Source organism: Myotis lucifugus, unplaced genomic scaffold, assembly GCF_000147115.1.
Source record: "Myotis lucifugus unplaced genomic scaffold, Myoluc2.0 scaffold_282, whole genome shotgun sequence".
Taxonomy (NCBI): domain Eukaryota; kingdom Metazoa; phylum Chordata; class Mammalia; order Chiroptera; family Vespertilionidae; genus Myotis; species Myotis lucifugus.
In genome coordinates this window covers 661124-676053 of record NW_005871330.1, presented here as the reverse complement: position 1 = coordinate 676053, position 14930 = coordinate 661124, and the positions used below count along the sequence as shown (strand labels likewise).

Sequence of the window (14930 nt, the reverse complement as noted above, 5' to 3'; positions counted from 1 at the left end):
TGCCCCGATCAGGACTGGGTGAGACAGCCCTCATCAGCCCTGATTGCTGGCCAGGCCAAGGAGCCCCACCCATGCACAAATTCATGCACCGGGTCTCTAGTCAGTGATAAAAACCATAATAAGCCAGAAGCCGTTCTTCACAAATCTGTGAGCAATCCCAGCCATGAACTTGATTTTCTTGGCTTTCTGAAGCAACGGGTGTGGGCACAGCTGTTCACAATCCCCGGGCTGATAAGCCTGAGGAGGGCATCAGGTATCAGAGGAGGCCCGAGGGGGCGAGGTGCTGCCCTGTGGAGCAGGAGCCTACCAGCTGCTGTGCCCAGCACCAAAGCCCCCACTGGCCCCGGGCTTTGCTGCCTGGAACTCCAGGTCTGGTTTCTTTACACATTTACTGGCTCACCTATCATTTACCGACTGCCTACTACGTGCCTGAGAACAGGAAGCAGAAGTCCCCAAGAAAGCTAGACCCGGAAAAGGGAGACGACGCCTGGTTTGAAGTCCCAAGGCTGGGAGTGGGGAGGGCAGGTGGGTGGGTGGAGGGACAGACCTTTCCAAAAAGGGCTCATCCTCAGTCCCATGCGAGATTAGCATCACAGCAGCTGCTCCTATTTGGGGCCTGGGTCTCTGACCCGTGGGCAGCAGGTGTGCAGACCTGAAGAACAAGGCACAACATGTGGGTGCTGAGCATGCGGGCATCCTGGCATCATTCCTGGGGGCAAAAACCAGCCTTTCACAGAATAGTTCTCAGCCAGAAACATAACATTTCCTTCTTCTTTGCTTCCACTGTGGCCATCTGACCCGTCTCCTCTGCACCCCAGGCTGCTGGTGTGGGATGGGAGCCCCTCTCTGGGTTACAGAGGGCAGGGGACATGTTCTACTCACAGCTCACATTCCGCTCCAGGAGAAGCCTGGAGCAGAGCACAGTTGGGGAGGCAGAGAGAGGCTGCCCGTGTCTCAGAACCCACCTTAGCGTCCGTGCCTGGCTGTGCTGGGGCCAGACACCGCTGGAGGCCCTCCTCTGACGTACAGTATCTACCACCAGGCACAGGTCCCTGAGGCAGCGAAGGCCACCGCCTTCACACGTGATGATCCCTGTTGGAAAGTGGATGAAAAGGACACAAGTTTTTACTTTTGAAGTGACTTGCTTTCAGTTCCACAGCAGATCCAGACCATAGCAGGGTCTTATGTGTAGTGTAATCATGTAATCAGTGATCTGTACTTATACACTGATTGCATTTGGTGTGGCCACAATTAGTCTCCCATGGCCAAGGGGGCTCATGCTCACCTTTAAAAAATATTCTGATTGATTTCAGAGAGGAAGGGAGAGGGAGAGAGAGATAGAAACATCAATGATGAGAGAGAATCATGGATGGGCTGCCTCCTGTACACCCGGGCATGTGTCCTGACTGGGAATCGAACCTGACCTCCTGGTTCATAGGTTGACGCTCACTGAGCCACGCAGGCTGGGCTTGCTCTCCCCTTTTGGGAGGTTCCCTGGGACAAGGCTGGGTAAGAGCCATTGCCGTTGGGAAGACCAGCACTTCCGCTGGGACCTCGGCAGGTTCTGCTGCAGCCAGAGGGAGCCTTACAGACGTGGCTCAGCCGCGTTCCTCCCCTTCCTCCCTGTTCCTCCCCTTCCTCCGTGTTCCTCCCTGGGAAGGAGTCAGAGGGCAGTACCGGCCAGGCTGCCCCCAAACCCGGATCAGTCCTTTTACTGATGAGGGACCCCACACTTCTGAACCCCAAACAGCTCCACAGGCCGGTTTCCCATCCTGACTCTGACCCCAGAGCCACTTCTGCCGCCTGAGAGTGAGTGCTGACTCCTGGGCTCCCCGTCCTCCTTCCCTGAAGTTCTGTGCCTGGGAGCCTGACAGTCTGTTGCTTTGGTTTTTTTCTCTGGAACCTGGGGTTGAAGATGGAGGCGGGCCTTTTTCGTGGCGTGAGCCGTCTCGGTACGGGACGATTTACAGCGGTCCCAAGGTGAAAGGTGGTTGGAAGGATTGCCGTTACTCCACGGCACAAGGAAGAGGCCGTTTCCACAGGGGCCCCTCCTCCCTCTCAGGGTCTCCTTGTAGCTGCTTTGGACTTGCAGGCTGGTGATGTGAAGGGGGACCCACATGATCCACAAGCCCTTTGGCCAGAAGAGCGTGTAGGGTCAAGGCAGCCGATGTCACCGCCGAATCTGTTCAAATTAGTCCTCAGTTCTGTTCAAAACACCCAGGGATCTATCAGGGCTCTGCCCAGGCACCGCCAGCGCCTCTGCCTCAGGTGAGCACTCACGCCTCAGAGTGACACCCGACAAGCCTGGCTGTTGTCTGCTCCCCCCACCCCTGCCACCTCCACCAGGGCCACCTCCACTTACTGAAATCCTAACGCACCTCACACTCTGTGGTTTCCTCCGGCCTGCCGGTCAGGCGCTGAACCAGCATCTGCACACTAGGGATTGAGATGTTGGTTTTTAACAGGCCCCAGAACCCTCGGGAAGGTTCCTTAGCACTCTTATCACTGGGCCCCCCACTTTCTGATTCTCAGGTTTGGGGTACAGCCCAAGACTTTACATTCCCAACAAGCTCCCAGGTCCCGCTGCTGCTGGCCGGGGAACCCACTTTGAGAATCACGGCCTTGGATAATTTCTCAGAATCTTTCCAGTTCCAAGAGCCTTTTCCCCCCCTTTCTTTAATTCTCTGACTGAAGCCTTTGATGTGTTTCCTTGTTAATCTCCTTGGACACTCACAAACCCCTATTCACCCACCCGAGGGTCTAATATTCTATGAATTAATTAGCAGCATATTATTTATATGCGATGTTATTTGACACAGGATCGTTCGTTCTAAAACTTTCAAGAACAAGCCACACACTAAGCTGGTGCGGTCACCCCCCCACCACCACACGCGTGGGGCAGGCCTCGCAGGAAGTGCCACTCCGGACGCTGCGGGAGGAGCCGCCTGGAGCTCCTGCCGGGGGCACGTTTTGTGTCTCCAGAGCTGCTCTCCCGACTAGTCCTGGCGTTAGAGACGTGGTCCCAGAACGCTGGCGAGGGCAGGGGCCACAGAGGGGGTCCGCACCCACCCTCTTATTTCCCAGATGAGGATGCAGAGAACAGGTGGCGGTTTCAAGGTCACCCCCACCTGCTCATGGCAGCGCTAAAACTAAAGGAATTTCCTGCCTGGGGGACCCAGCCCTCAGGACCGGTTAGAGGCCCCTTCCCCACCTCCTGGCCCATCTGTTCCCCAGTCCCAGCTGCCCCCCCTCAACTGCCACCCAGGAGTATCTCCCAGTGTGGACAACCCCGCTCAAGCCTCTGGGCCACCTTTGTCCATCTTTGCTCTGCCTGGCATCCCCCTTCACTCCCTGGCGCCCTGGGCTGCCGCTGGGTGGCGCCACTGCCCTGCCGGCCGTGCAGTCCTCAGCCAGGAGCTAAAGCAGGGAAGCCCGCTGGGGGCCAAGGGGACCCCAGGATCCGGCGAAGGGGGAGGGAGGTGGGGACGCTCTCCCTCTGGCTTCGCCTGCTCCTTGGCGGAGAAGCCCAGACAGCGCCACATCGGAGCCGAAGCAAAAGGAAAACCCACTAACACCATCCCGTCTTGTTTAAAATGTTGATATTTTGTTCACCGTGAAGTCATCTGCATTAATTTTGAATGAAAAATACTGTATTGAGATCGTAATATTATTTATTACCAAGTTTTCCCCCTTAAATTTTGCATCGCTTGCCTCACCCCAGCCCCTGCCTGGCCGGAGCAGGGTGGATGGTGCCAGGTGTTCGGAAGCTAATGGGAAGCTATTCCTGCCGCTAGGGGGCCACTTCTGTCTGAGAGACCCTGCTGCTGGGCTGGGGCAGCCCCCATGCGGGGGACGCGGGGGATGCGGGGTGGGGGGCGGGCGGGGGACCAGGCAGCCCTGTCACTGAAGGACCCAGCTCCTCTCAGGACACGCTCAGCCTCGGGAGCCCCTCAACCTCCCTGTGAACCCAGGTCCCCAAAGACTCCCGAATCCCAGAACCGCCACCGCCAGGCCACAGCAGGAGCCCCGCCATTGGAGAAGCCGGGTCTCCTGCCCCAGCCCTGCCTTCTAGAGTGCTCCAGTAGCGTCCTCCCTTGCCCTCAGTGTGGCTCCACTGGATTCATTTCAGGGGACACGGGTGCCTGTGGTCCCTCAGGTGCACTGTTTGGCTCCTGCTTCTTCTCTCCTGCTTTGGGAGGAACCCTTTTTCTCTTCTTTCCTTCATGAGCTCGAGTTCTTTACGGCCTCTGGGGCCATCTCTGATGCCCTGGAGTTTCCCTGGGCCCAGGCTCCCCTGCAGAGTGCCGTGAAAGGAGAGAAAGACAACAAGCTGCCCACTGGAGCGACAGGATGGCAGGGCCAAAGCTCTCAACCACTCCCTTAGAGCCCCCGGGAGCCTCAGACAGTCCCAGGCCCAGCCTCGCCCAAGGCCAGTGATCAGAATCTCAGGTGATACAGTCTTCCCCCTCCCCCCACCTGCCCCACCTGCCAGGAATCAGTAGTTTGTAAACCGCCTGGGTGAAAAGTTGTGCAGCCAAGAATGGGAACCCTGGCACCAATGGGCTTGGGCTCCTACCCAGCAGCGCTGCTACCTGCCACCTGCAGGCTGGAGCCAGTACTGCTGTCCACTGGCAGGATGGAGGGGGACAGGTGCAGGGGTGGAGAAGGGGGGAGCTGCACATGGACAGGGGAGACTTTAAGGCTTTCTGCCCACAAATGTTTCCTGAATAAACTCGCCAATGACCTCCAATCTAAGCCCTTCCAAAGACGCGAACCTCCACAGGCCACCATTTTCACGGGTGGGACCGCCCCCACTGGCTGGCTAGCCAGATGCTTTGACCTGCACCTGACATCTGCCTTGAGAACTCCGCTCCCGGGGCCCTGGGGCTCCACATGAGACACACAGAGAATAAACCCATTCTCCTGGGCCCTCAGCGGCATGAAACAGCTGCCAGGCCCTATGAATCCTGTCTCTTCGGTGAAAGAGCCCAGTTGCTGTTTCCTGGCTGTCCTCTTGGGGACATGTTCCACGGGTGATATCCCTTCATCATGGGAGACACCCAGAATTTAGTCTAAATTTTAAAATATAGAGCTAAGCCATTAATATTCATTCTTAAAATATATTTGTAGCCCAGTTGATGTGGCTCAATGGTTGAGCATCGACCCACGAACCAGGAGATCACAGTTCGATTCCCTATCAGGGCATGTGCCCCGGATGTGGGCTTGATCCCCAGTAGGGGGCATACAGGAGGCAACCGATTGATTATTCTCCCTCATCACTGATGAGTCTATCGCTCTCGCCCCCTCCCTTTCTCTTTCTGAAATCAATAAAAAGATTTAAAAACATATATACATATATATCTGTAAAACATACATTAGAAGTGTCCCTGCCCCTTCATTCCCCTCTCAGTCCCACCGTCTGGGTATGGGGTGTGGGTGGGCACCGTTGTGAGCAGGTTAGTTGCACCCAGCACTGAATGTCATATTCTTGCAACAAGAGTGAGATTTCCTCTCTGAGTCTCAGTTTCTTCATCTATAACCCGTAAACAATTACAGCACCTTTTCCAGAGATTAACAGTATGACACAAATAAAGGGCCAATCACAATGCCTGTCACATTTTAAGTGTTTGCTAAGTGCTAGTTCTTAAATGCTAACTGAATTGTCTCAGGCTATTGGTGGAACTAGACAGAAGCTAAAGTACCTTACTTTTCCTGATCATTATACTCGCATCACAGACGTATTGGGTTCATGTAGATGAGTAAAATCAGTCCCAAGGTCCCAAGGCTGAGGGCATGTTGCTAAGTTGTAAGTTAGAGTCTCCAGCGGGAATCCTAAACCAATGTGCATTTGATGGAGCTCACCACCAGAGGGCAGTGCGGGGTCACCTATGGCGGGACTGCATCTGTCAAACGCAGGGCCATCGAGCACAGCTGCTGTGGAGGCTGCCACAACTCTGGTCACCCTGTGTTGAGCCTGGGGTATCCTGCCTGCTGGTCCACCCAGGTCTGAGCTCAGCAGAGTGCCAGGGAGCAGGTCAGCATCTCTGGGGCCCATCTGCAGGTTAGGGCCACCTCAGTGTCCTCAGGCTGGGCTTCTGTCCTCACTTCCCACCGCAGGGCTTATCCGGGGCTTCTCTCGCTCACCTGCCCCCGGGGCAGATCAACCCTAAATTACAGCATTTCCCACCTGGCTGAGCCCAGGTGTCTTTCTCGGCATCTCATGCCAGACAGTCGCTACCAACTGTTCAGACTCGGCTCCAGACCCGGGTCCCACAGCAGCAGGTACTTCTGAGGGTCTGCTGTGTGCTGGGCATTCTTCTGCTGGCAGCCTGTCCCTGCCCAGCCAGGCCCAGCAAAGGGTTTCCCGACACAGACTGAGTTTTCTGGGGTCTCACAAGTCAGAGCTGCTCTCAGCAAGGTCCCCCAAACTGCTGGGCTTATCCTGACATGAGGGTGGGGGGAGAGCCCTGAAATGTTCAATCCCCACGACACTCTCCGGTCAGACCCTGCCATGCTCCTCCAGACAACTTCAGAATGGTGACACCTCACTCCCCGCAGAACGGGCTCAACCGCAAACAGCCCTGGAAGGTCTGACCCAGACCCGAGGCAGGGCCCCCAGCCAGCCTCTCTCTCACCTCATTCCCACCAAAAGGTAAAGAAAATACTTGCGGAAACTCTACTTCCAGGACAGTTCAGACATCAAGTGTCCTCTTCCTGCCAAACACAGAAAAAGCTCTTGGACTTGGCAGACACGTGACCTGTTGACTTACGGGCTGTCGTGCCCCCTGCCTGGAGGTTGGCATTTGAGGATATTTTGATTATGCATCCCTTCAAGGGAAAGAAGGAAAATGTTTTTTTTAATAATTTTTTTTACAATGCAATTTTAGAGAAAGGGAAGTCAGTAACATCCTTGCATGAGAGCAACAGAATATTTTGAGAAAGGGGAGAGGAAGCATACAGGAATCAGAGGGTTTTTAATGCCGCTTAGACCAGAGAGCTCATCAAATGCTTGTGGGGGGTTTCTCTCTCAGCTGCAATCTAGCCGACCAGGTCACATGAGATGCTCAAGGCAGCAGCGAGAGACGGGAGGGTTCCAGTCCCCTTGATCATTTCAGGAGCACGAGAGAAACACACCAGAGATTCAGAGTGACTTCCATTATGAGCCTTAGTCAAGAGAAGACATGAGAATGCAAGCCTGACCTAGATGATGTACTAATGGTCCAAATGTACTAATGATGGATTGAAGGTGAGTCCAGGGTTGTAAGATGAGGTGTTCAGGAAGCTGCCTCATGGCCTGAGCAGTGAAGAGCTGATGGGCCACGGAATCGAGAGGCCAAGCAGCTGCCCTGCCTCAGTGTTTCTTGAGGTCATCATGCATACACTCTCAGTAATAAGCCCAAATGATCAAGGAAAGGGAAAATACGCTTTACACTGTTTAAGGAGCTAGGAACAAAAGCTCACATCTACACTAATAAAAGACAAAGATGCTAATTGACCATACCTTCACTACACCCACCAGCCAATCAGAAGAGTATGCAAATTAACCCAACAAAGATGGCCATTAAATTTGCATACTGCAGGCTGGACAGCACAGCGTGAGCCACCACCCGCCCGCTGCAATCTGGGCCTCCCGTGTGCGACCCGAGGCGGCAGGGCAGGACAGCACGATCCACCGCCTGCTCCGCCGCCATCCGGGCCTGCCATCTGCGACCCAGCATGGGATCCGGGCCTGCCATCTGTGACCCAGGAAGGTGGGGCAGGCACCGCAGGATCGGGCCTGCCATCTGCCACCCGGGGAGCGGACCTAAGCCAGCAGGTGGTTATCTCCCGAGGGGTCCCAGACTGTAAGAGGGCACAGGTCGGGCTGAGGAACCCCACCCCCCCACCAGTGCACAAGTTTTTGTTCACAGGGCCTCTAGTCCTATATAATAAAAGGGTAACGTGCAAATAGACCAAACGGCAGAACAACAGAGCAACCAGTCAAAGTGTAATATGCTAATGATATGCTAAGGCTGCTCAACCACTCGCTATGACTTGCACTGACCACCAGGGAGCAGAGAGTCAACTGGTCGACCAGTTGCTATGACATGCACTGACCACCAGGGGGCAGATGCTCCAACTGGTAGGTTAGCTTGCTGCTGGCATCCTGCTGATCAGGACTGAGTGAGATGAGCCAGACATGCCTTGGAGCCCTCCCACTGTCCCTCCCTGGCCCAATTGTGCACCGGTGGGGTCCCTCACCCTGGCCTGCGCCCTCTTGCAATCCGGGATCCCTCAGGGGATGTCAGAGAGCTGGTTTCAGCCCGATCCTGCAGGCCACTCCCCTTGGGAGGGCGCCAGACACAGGGCTCATGGTTGGCGAGCACTGTTGTGGCAGCACGAGCCTCTCCTGATTGGGACTACAGTAGGCACAATGGGGCTGGGATGAGTGGGAGCCGCAGGTAGGAGCTGCAGGTGGCGTTGGACTGCGGGGTTTGGCTGATCCCTGCAGGCCACCCAGAGGGACCCTACCTGTGCACGAATTTGTGCACCAGGCCTCTAGTATTACATAATTCTGAATGTGTGAAATGTCCAGAATAGGCAAATCCACAGAGACAGTAATAGATTCATAGAGTGACTGCTTAATGAGAGTTTCTTTTGGGGTGTTGAAATGTCTCTTATTAGATTGTGGTGATATTTACACACCTCTGTGAATATATTAATACTACTAAACTTTTAATAGGTTGAGTGCTATGTGAAACATATCTCGACAAATCTGTAAAAAAAAATAGGAAGCTATGTAATGCAACTTATAAATAGTCTATGAGAAATGATTCCAAACTTCAACAATTTAAAGGGGTTAGACTCATTTACCTGGAAAATTCAGAGTGTGAAAATTTCATTCTCAGGCAGTGCTGGAAAAATGAGGTGTTCCTAAATAACCAACAGAGTGGGATTCAGTGAAGAGACTAGAGAAAGAAAGTACAAAATATGCCCTCAATTCACGAGAATTACAGACTCAGACCACGTGATCATTCAGACATAATCTCTTATTTAATGGATGAAGAAGCAATCTAAAGTAGCACAAAGGGTTTTGTAAAAATTATATCTCTTCTACCCCAGTTAATTAGTTTCCTTCCCTGAAGAAATCAGTTTCCAGTTTCTTGTATAACCTTCCATAAATGTTTTATTTGTGTGCAAGTATACACACAGGCACACACACACACACACACACACACACACTCACTTGCCCTTGGTTCAATTAGAACAGCACTTTTCAACTGGTGTGCTGCAACAATTTTGAAAACAATGCAATACTGACTATTTAGTTAGGGGCCAACTAAATACTGACCTCTTTTCCCTTATATTGTCAAGTAAAAAAATGACAACAGCCAACACAACAATAGCCATCTGGTGTGAATGAATCAAAATTATACCCACCCCCCTTTTTTTTGTCAAATCTGCAAAAAAATATAATAAGCCAAGGACTCAGGGGGAGAATTTTAGTAGTTTATGTGCTCCCTGAGATGAAAAAGGTTGAAAATTGCTGAATTAAACTAAAAGTGTAGGAGAAAAAACATAAATTAATCTTAAGGAAGAGCTTCCTTAATGTGAGAGCAAGTCCTTGGAGTTACTCTAACATTGAAGTAGCTTCCTCTTACTTAAGCACACTCACTAAAATACAGGGGGCAGCCCATGGTGGGGCCTCACACATTCCTGCCTAAAATAGGGAATGCCCACTGATTGGCACGTGAGTGACTCTCAGTGATGCTCACATAGCTCATCAAATCAGTGGCTACAAAGACTTAGAAACATACCCACATCTCCGTTTGAACCTGCAGCAGCACATTCCATTCTTTTTAAAGAAAAACACCAGCATCTGTGCAACACAGATCCATCTCTGTTCTCTGGCCTTGGGCTTCTGTGTGGGCTCATTAATTATATTACCAGGGGTGGGAGATGGAGGTAGCACATAGGACTGTGGCTGAGACACAGGGATGGAAGCTCCATTTGCAGGAGTAAAATGAAATACCGGCATCTGCACAGAGAGGTGGCTAGTTCTGTATATTGAGGCTGAGTGTTATCAGGAAAATCCCAGGCAACGTGGTTATTGGGTACATTGGCAGGGAAAAGGTGATGTAATCATGAGTTTTGGCACAAAAATTGGCTTCTAATCAATGGTAACATGAAACATTGGCCAAGCAGATAATATGCAGCTTAACACAGTAACAAGGCTATTACCTTGATATATGATACCAAAATGTGAGAAATACAGTCCCAGTTGCAAAGCCCCCTGGAAGATTCTTTACACTCCAAGGTATTTTTAGTCCTGGTAACTGTAGATGGTGGACAAAAAGCCCTCAAAATACGGTGGCTCCCAAAGCACAGGGTCAGCAGATGCCATGTCTGTCAGTCCAGCCTGTGAGAAGGATGGGATCAGCTGTGACAGGACAGCTCTCCAGAAGTCACCCATTTTGCACAGCGACTTAGAGTGACCTCACTGAGGAAATTAAAGTGCCTGTCCCCGTATGTCATTAGCAAGTAGCCTAACTCAACGCAAAACAACCCAGCAGTTAGGGAACGGTGTGTTGTGGTAACAAGCATAAGCGGCCCACTGGTGGTCTGCACAGTATTTGAAGGGGAAAGTTGGAGAGTAAGAATCTCCCAATCTGCTACTGGTTGATTGATCCTGGCCCTTGAGGTAAAGATAGACTCAAAGAGTTGGACACGAGGCCATTGGAGCAGCAGATCCTAAGAGAAATAGCACATAAGAACATTCAGCTTTTGTTCTGTGCTCTCCAAGGATCCTGCTGATCCCATTCACCAAGAAGACACTGCACCAGGGCAAAGACTGGGTCCACTTCTGGGATCCAGGATAGCTCCTTTTAGAAACGAATAAACTAAAATTCAGCTTTAAAAAAACCAGCCTTTTGTGAGTTTGGTTACTAACTTCTGACCACTCGATTAACCCTGGATATCCTGATGAAACCATGCCAGGAACTTCAGTGTATCATTCTTTCACTCAACATTTCTTCAGCATCTACCCTATACCACACACTGTGTAGTAACTGGCAAAACCCAGAAAAGGCCAATGAGTCTACAAAAGTGCTGGCAGAGGCCATTGTTCCTTTTCTGAACCTTCCCCCACAGCACCTTCAGGCAGGCACAATATCTGAGCCTCCATCAATCTGGTGATTCTCTGAGACCCTGCCCCACACAACTTATGGGGCCATGTAAGCTGTTTCCAGTAGCTTTTTAATATGAATGGCATGTCTTGGCTCATGCTTCAGACTTTCCTAAAATCTCTCAAACAAGCAGCATCTGGCCTTGGTGTGCCATGTAGCTCTCACTAAATGATCCTCACTAAATGATTCTGGCACTAGTAGCAGCTAGCCTTGGTTCACAATTTAGCCTCTCCTAGGCACCTCCAAGCCCAGCACAAGTTGCAGCCATCTGCAGATCACTTTGTATCTCATGTCAGATAGAACACAGGTAGTAGCTGACCTTGGTCTGCACCTCCTGGGGGACCCCAGAACCAGTGCACCAGGTAGACAGTTTCAGACCATGCTGAAACACCACCCAACCAGCTCCACAAGTGGCACACTCAAGGATCAGATTCAGTGGGCACCAGAGCCTCACTGAAGTGAGTCTTGCTCCAGGGACTGGGCTCCTGCATGGCTAATCCTCCACGGTGGTTGCAGCCAGTCCTTCCAGCCAAATGGCTTGGGGGTAAATCCCTCTCATTGATGTGCCAACAGCAATCAAGTCTCAACTACAACAGGAGGCTATACACGGCCCACATGATGGGTGGGGGGAGGGTTGTGCACCTGGAGTATCCAGCTTGGGTGAATGGTGAGGCTGTGCCACTGGACACTCCAGAACACCTACTACATTAGGCCACTCTGCCAAGTCTTGGAGATGCAGAAGTTCTACTGAATACACAGAAACAAGTACAGGGAGACACCCAAAATGAGGAGACAAAGAAACATATCTTAAATGAAAGATGAGAACAAAACTCCAGAAAAAGAACTAAATAAAATGGAGACAAGCAATCTCCTAGATGCAGAGTTCAAAATACTGGTTATAAGGATGCTCAACTTAGGGGAAGAGTAGATGAACTTAGTGAGAAATTTAACATAGAGATAGAAAACATAAAAAAGAACCAGTCAGAAATGAAGACTACATTAACTAAAATGAAGAATACATTACAGATAATCAACAGTGGAGTAGATGAAGCTGAAAATCAAATCATAGATTTGAAAGATAAAGAAAACACCCAATTAGAACAGCAAAAAGAAAAAAATGAGGATAGTATAAGAAAGTTCTGGAACAACGTCAAGTGTACCAACATTTGCATCATGGAGGTGCCAGAAGGAGAAGAGAGAGGACAAGGAATTGAGAACCTATGTAAAACAATAATGATGGAAAACTTTCTTAATCTAGTGAAGGAAATACACATACAAGTTCAGGAAGCACAGAGAGTTCCAAACAAGATGAACCCAAAGAGGCCCACATCAAAACACATCTTAATTAAAATGCAAAAGAGAGAATGTTAAAAGCAACAAAAGAAAAGCAGTTAGTTACCTATAAGGGAGCTCCCATAAGACTGTCAGCTGCTTTCTCAACAGAAACTTTGCAGGCCAGAAAGGATTGGCATGAAATATTCAAAGTAATGAAAATCAAGGACCTACAGCCAAAATTACTCTATCCAGAAAAGCTATCAATTAGAATCAAAGGACTGATAAAGAGCTTCCCAGACAAGAAAAAGTTAAAGGAATTCATCACCACCAAACCAATATTACAGTAAATGTTAAAGGGTTTTCTTTAAGAAGAAGAAGAAAAAAAGATAAAAATATGAATAATCAAATGTCAATAAATACATATCTATCAATAATTGAATTTAAAACACAAAATAAATAAACAGCAAAACAGAAATAGACTCATTTGATACAAAGAACATTTTGATGGTTGCCACATGGGAGGGGGTGGAGGATTGAGGGGATGAAGGGACTAAGACATACAAATTGGTAGTTACAGAATAGTCATAGGAATGTAGGGTACAACATAGGGAATATAGTCAATAATCCTATATAATAAAGAGCTAATATGCTAATTAGACTGAACAGCAGAACAACCATCCAGATGACCTTCCTGATGAAGCCAGGGCTGTGAGGGCTGAGGCAGCTGGGGCTGTGAGGGCCGAGCCCCTTGCACGATTTTCATGCATTGAGCCTCTAGTGTTGTAATAATTATATATGGTGTCAGATGGGTGCTGGATTTCTTGGAATGATCACTTGGTAGTTTCTATAATTTATTGTTACTGAGTTCTACACCTGAAGCTAATATAATATTGTATGTTAACTGTAATTGAAAAATTAAAAAAATTATCCTATATAATAAAAGCCTAATATGCTAAGTGTCTGGTCAGCCACTCAACCAATCAAAGTGTAATATGCTAATGATATGCTAAGGCTGCTCAATCTCTCGCTATGACGTGCACTGACCACCAGGAGGCAGACGCTCTGACGGGTGGGTTAGCTTGCTGCTGGGGTCCGGCTGATTGGGACTGAGTGAAATGGGCCAGACATGCCCTGGAGCCCTCTCACGGTCCCTCCCTGGCTGGCCAACCTCCCGCATCCCTCCCTGGCCCCGATTGTTCACTGATGGGGTCCCTCGGCCTGGCCTGTGCCCTCTCGCAATCTGGGACCCCTTGGGGGATGTCGGAGAGCCAGTTTCAGCCCGATCTCACAGGCCAGGGCCGAGGGACCCCACTGGTGCATGAATTTGTGCACCAGGCCTCTAGTATATATATAAGGGCCTGTATGGTCCATACTGAGGAACAAATGCAAAACTCAACTTTTGACAGGTGACTGACACATGTAAAACTGGCAGAAAGGATTGCTAAAAAATTAAGAAAATAACGGTCAATTAAAATTTTATACAATTTAAATAATAGTGAATTAAAAGTGTCTCACTTAATGAAACAACTTCGCTATTTAAAAACACATGGCAAATTTTTATCTTAATTTCTTTTTTTCTCGAATTTACTTTTAAAATGACAGCAGTAATATACAGTCATTTTAACCAGTCAAGTAATATAGAGACAGTTAAAAAAGTTAATAAGCTCCCTCTCTTGTTCCAATGACACCTCCATCCCACAAATTAACCAAGATTAACAATTTGATACGTATCCCTTCACCCCTTTCTCTTTAAAATAGTTTTGTGAACGTTTTCAAACCACTTTAATTTTTAGAATTGAAAATAAGTTATTTTTACTATTCTCAAAGTAATCCATAATCATTTTAGAAAAATACAGAGAATGCAAATGAGCAAAAGCAAGGTGAAATAAAAACATGTAAATGGCTGTGCATTTTCATTCACTGTTTGAGAGCACTTCATATATATTTAATCCTGAATCAAAGTTTTAGGACAAATGCCACTTGCCAGATGCAGATGGCTGGCTTCCTTTACAATGGTAGTTTGCTCTGAGAGGACCACCCTACTGATCTTGGGGGAGCCAGACAGATGGCTCCACTTCAGGCGAGTGTAATTTGGGTTGGTAAATTACCAACCGTACTCTGAGGTTCAAGGAAGGGTGTCCCCCTTGTCCCCCAAGGTCAGCAGGGATCATGGTCAGGGACAGGATGCTCCCGTTCCATCCCGCCAGGCTGCTTGACAGCTGTGGCCCATTGCGTCCTGCTTCACTCCTTCTTCACTCCCCCACCCTCTTGTCACTGTCCTTCCTCCTCTGTCCTTTTCTCCACCACCTCCCTTGCCCCACTCCTTTCCTTTCTCCAACTGGCAAAGTGTCCATGTCACTCACCTCTTAAGTAACTGGAGCTCTTCAGCTGTTTGTGTCCCTGTTTGGAAGGACATCTCAGTGTTTTCCGGGGCTCCTGGGACAGCCAACCTCCCACAAGGCCTCATCTGTCAAAGCAGGAGGCTGACTT

The 14930-nt window shown here is 49.7% G+C and overlaps 1 long non-coding RNA gene across 1 annotated transcript; it reads right to left on the bottom strand.

Annotated features, from left to right (window-relative positions):
* Positions 1-550: 550 nt before the first annotated feature.
* On the bottom strand, positions 551-14904 carry LOC111828092. The gene is made up of 3 exons (XR_002831870.1): positions 14804-14904; positions 966-1092; positions 551-652 (listed from the first exon to the last, which is right to left on the bottom strand). It is a non-coding gene; the product is annotated as an uncharacterized LOC111828092 (long non-coding RNA).
* Between the last annotated feature and the right edge of the window lie 26 nt (positions 14905-14930).